This window comes from Physeter macrocephalus, chromosome 2 (genome assembly GCF_002837175.3).
Source record: "Physeter macrocephalus isolate SW-GA chromosome 2, ASM283717v5, whole genome shotgun sequence".
Classification (NCBI taxonomy): Eukaryota; Metazoa; Chordata; class Mammalia; order Artiodactyla; family Physeteridae; genus Physeter; species Physeter macrocephalus.
In genome coordinates, this window is record NC_041215.1 from 110,480,453 (window position 1) to 110,485,336 (window position 4,884).

The 4,884-nt window shown below is 42.4% G+C and overlaps 1 protein-coding gene across 4 annotated transcripts in view; it reads right to left on the minus strand.

Moving 5' to 3' along the window:
* Positions 1-4,884, minus strand: part of KLF7 (KLF transcription factor 7) — a 111,082-nt gene that overhangs the window by 32,192 nt on the left and 74,006 nt on the right. The window lies entirely within an intron of this gene.

Here is a 4,884-nt window from a genome sequence, read left to right on the forward strand (position 1 = left end):
TGCGCGTCCGGAGCCTGTGCTCCGCAGCGGGAGAGGCCACAACAGTGAGAGGCCCGCGTACCGCAAAAAAAAAAAAAAAAAAAGAAGAGGAAAAAAATGTAACTTTAGCCCCAATCAACATGTTCCAAGCTTAGTTGATATGAAAAGTATCACCAAGCCACTGTGAAAGTAATAATATCTCTAATGCAGGAGGGTGCCGTGCCCTTCAGAAGCAAACCAACATAGAACAGGAACCCTTCCCCCCAAAGGTCCAATGAATTTCAGAGGCTGGCAACTCAGGTGTACAACTTCAAGTGAGTATTGGCAGGAATTTATTCTTCTAGCATGAAGGGAGGTAGTAAGAAAAAGAATAATGGGTAGCACAGAGCTGTGAATGATAGTAGGCCTGATACCTACTGGTGAGGATTTGGGAGAACCCGAAGGCAGTGGGAGAGGACTGTGTATGTGGGATTTATGAAAAAAAGAGGGGCGTGGAGGTCCGGTACCAGCGTGTCGGGAGGGGAGGCTGCAACAAATCTCACCAGGGCTTCCCTGGTGGCGCAGTGGTTGAGAGTCCGCCTGCCGATGCAGGGGATACGGGTTCGTGCCCTGGTCCGGGAAGATCCCACATGCCGCGGAGCGGCTAGGCCCGTGAGCCATGGCCGCTGGGCCTGCGCGTCCGGAGCCTGTGCTCCGCAACGGGAAAGGCCACAACAGTGAGAGGCCCGCGTACTGCCAAAAAACAAACAAACAAACAAACAAACAAATCTCACCGGATCCAGGACACATGGTAGTCATCAACTGGCACATATCACATTAGTAGATGATGCCTAATTTACTGTCTTAGATACACTGAATTTTCCCTTTTTGCTAACTAAAAATTGGATAATATAAGCTTGAAACACATATATTAGGGTACAGAGTTAATTTTCTGCTACATATGTGATATATATGGAAAGAGATGGACTGGTGGTATAGAACACCATAAGACTGGATAATCCAAAAAGCATGTTAGATCGGATTTTGTAAATTATCAAATGACTAGTGTCAGCATCCTGAATTTGTTCTGATTCAGCTAATGCAATCATTAATTGTTATTCCCTGATTATACAAATGCAGATGGTAAAGAAGTGGTCTAAGCAAATCAATACTGGATAAGGTAACTTGTCTTAAATTAAAAAACAAAAAGGTAACTTTATCAATCCTCAAAAAGCCCAAATTGTATCATTTACATACAGATGATGGAGATATGGGCCCTCACCTGGACCAGCTACCATTCAAGTTGAATAGCTATGGATCCAATTCCCTAGAGATTCCGAGTCAAGACTTAAAACATCAATTTGTCTATATAACTTAACTCTCCCAAGATTAACACCCTTTTTTCCCAGAGACTGAATTTCCCCATTAGCTAAACCATCCCACATATGTACCTACCCAAGTATGAAGTTTAAGAAAAAAAAAAACTCAAAAGGAAAATATTAGTCTCTTATTTTGACAAATGATAACTTATGCAAGATGCTCTTCAAATACCACTGCCTAAGTACTTTGGAAAAGATGTCCACAAAACCATCTCACTTTTTTTCCTACCCTTATCTATCCACTACTCCTTCCACAAACCCCTCACTCTCCAACATTCCCAAGAAGCCCTCCCCAGCCCTTCCTGCTTACAGGGATGTCCTCAACTCAAGATGTGTCTGTCTTCTACATGTCACCCCAGCCCAAAGTATTTCTCCTTCTCAGAAAACTATAGTTCTGTCCGAGTTTTCACTCTTTGGCCACTTGTTTGCTATTTCCTATAGATATTTATCTTTTTATGCCTTGATCTTTTGCCCTGCCTGTGTATCCAATGTGTCTAGGAACAGAGCTAGATGCTTTCTCGCTTGCCTCTTTGTCATCACCCACTGTCGAGTACCAGCTTAGGCATTCTCAGTGTACACAGTGCACTCAGAATGACACTTACTAATGAACAGGTCAGTGATCAATCAGAAATCAACAGTAGCATCCTGCCTTCCAGATTCACAAACCCTAACATGCATTTTTTTCCAACACACCTTATCTCTGTCCACAAGTGAGCAGGCAAAGTCAGACACCAAGACTTCTGGTCTAACTCAATGATGGTGAAAATACCATCAGCCTCTTCAGTGTGACAACCTAGATTCAACCAACATTACTTGTTGGTTCTTATATGCACCGAGCAATGACAGTACCGGAGATTAAAGCAAAAAAGTAAAGGGTCTCTGTTTTAGAGGGGTTTCCAGGTGGGGAAGCCCCATGTGTGCACACAAACAACAAAAGCCCGATGTGTCTGATCAGTGCGTGTGCGTGGATGTGTGGAGAAGGCCATCCCTAGACTCCGTAGGACCCTCAGGGTAGGCATCCCAGAAGAGAGAAGCCTCACTGAAACCTGAAGGATGCCAGGGACAAGGGCAGTGGGCATTTCAGGGAGAAGGAACAGCAGGTGCAAAGGGCCACAGATGAGGAACAGGGGGGTGGTCACAGCTGAGGTGAAGGGTGAGTATGTGAAGAGAAATTTCAAGAATGGACTGGAAAGAAGTAAGAACCACACCCTTAGGGGCCTTGAGGACAAGCCACCCCCCCCCCTCAGGAGACTGATTTCCTTGAAGTGAGAGTTCACGTCTTTACATAGCTGTATCCTCAGAGCCTAGCCTAATGTGTAGCACCAGTACCTCACAAAGCATATCCTCTGGGAAGCGATTCTAGACCAACTCTGGTAGAACTGGGTGCCCCTTCCTCTCTGACCCTATAACTTCTTCAGGAGAGTCTTATCTTACTGCTTGAATGATTTGTTTACATGCTGTCGCCTCACAAAACCAACTGGTCCCTGCAAGGGCAGAGGCCAGGTTTATTTACCTTAGTATTTCCAAGACTTATTTAGAACAGTGGAGACATTTCAAAGACCGTCAATTAACTTGATCGAACAAACATGCATCTATGACTAGCCCTTAGTTCAAACCTTCCTTCAAGCACTGTAGCTTAGATCCTCCTACAACCACTTTCTGCTGCTTTGTAATAGGAATTAGGAAGAAAACACAATGATTGAAGCCACCCATGCAGTCTACATTAACACACACTTACACACACACACACACACACACACACACACACACACAACCTCCCCCCAAATCTGCAAACAATTCAGCACAAACATGTTGACACCCACATATGTAAAAACATCCCCACACAATCTGTCAGACTATATACCTCTAACCTCAAACAGCCTTAATTTTATCTGTGCTAAACCCACAGCTACAAAATACTTTTCATTCTTCTACTAAATTTTCATCTTGGGGTGAAAATGTCAGTGCAATGTGATTTGATACTTTGGAAAGAAAAAAGTGCAAGAATATTAAGATGTGGTTAATTTGACCCTATAGGCTTACTTTCTCAAAGTTATTCATTTCCCAGTCATTTCATATTATGCCAATAATGCAATATTCTCATAAAATTAAAAATGTAAATTAAATTTCCATTCAGAACTTCTGGCATACCACAGGAAGCTAGTTTTCCTGCAGTTATTTTGACTGTGCAATGTGCCACAAACTAAAATGCACTACGATTTTTTTTTTCTTACCATATTATACTTTTAGAATTTCTGAACTGAAGTGCTTCATGTTTAAATGTCTTAAAAAGAGGCTAATTCTTAAGACTCAGAGCAGAGCAGCAACAGCCAGTTGTCCTTCTATACTCATTCTCCCTTTTTCTATCATAAGAGAATCCCCAGATTTTAGCCATGCTCATTGCCACCTAGAATGAGAATTCTACTTCCCAGCTCCTTTGCAGTTGCATATCGACATATAACTAACTTCTGGTTGATGAGATGTGAGTGGAAGTAACAAGTGCAATTCCAAGCTGTACTTTTAAAAGTTGGGACATCCTCTCCCCTTCCCACTTTCAAAATAGTTGCATGAAAACTAGGTTGCTATAAAGCAGGCCTGGGAGTAGCCATCTTGAATTGCATGGACATGGGCGATCCCTTAAGGAACAGAAACCCTTGGGGTGGGGGAGGGACCAACAGGACAGAAGGACTCTGGGCTTTTGAAAACTTCTCAGAGCACACCTGCCTCAGAGCTTGGACTTTTATGTGAAAGAGAAAAAAAAATCTTCCATCTTCTTTAAGCCTCTGTTAGCTTGGGTCTCTGTCACAAATAGCTTCATTTATGTTCTTATTAATTCAAAGGGTAAACAGAAAGCAATGAGTAAAAATGATACATGCCCAAATGGAAAACTTGCAGTAAAAGCATTATTTCACATCTCAATCTCACTTCTTGTTTTATTCAGAAAGGTTGCCAGAACTTCTGGAAATGGAGTACCATGTTTGCAAGTACAGATCAGTGGAAAATACATACACTTGTGTGCGCGCGCACACACACACACACACACACACACACACACACACACACACGACTCACAATTAGGAGACCTGGGTTCTAGCCTTTACTCTTACTACTTTTACTCTTTGGTCTTAGAAAGTTACATACTCTTTGAGTCTCACTTTCCTCCTCTGCAAAATAGGGTTAACCTCTCTTTTTTTTTAAATTAACATCTTTTATTGAAGTATAATTGCTTTAAAATGTTGTGTTAGTTTCTGCTGTGTAACAAAGTTAATCAGCTATATGTATACATATATCCCCATATCCCCTCCCTCTCACCCTCCCTATCCCACCCCTCTAGGTGGTCACAAAGCACAGAGCTGATCTCCCTGTGCTATGCAGCTGCTTCCCACTAGCTATCTATCTTACATTTGGTAGTGTATATATGTCAATGCTACTCTTTCACTTCATCCCAGCTTACCCTTCCCCCTCGCCATTTCCTCAAGTCCATTCTCTACCTCTGCATCTTTATTCCTGTCCTGCCCCTAGGTTCTTCAGAACCTTTTTTTTTTTT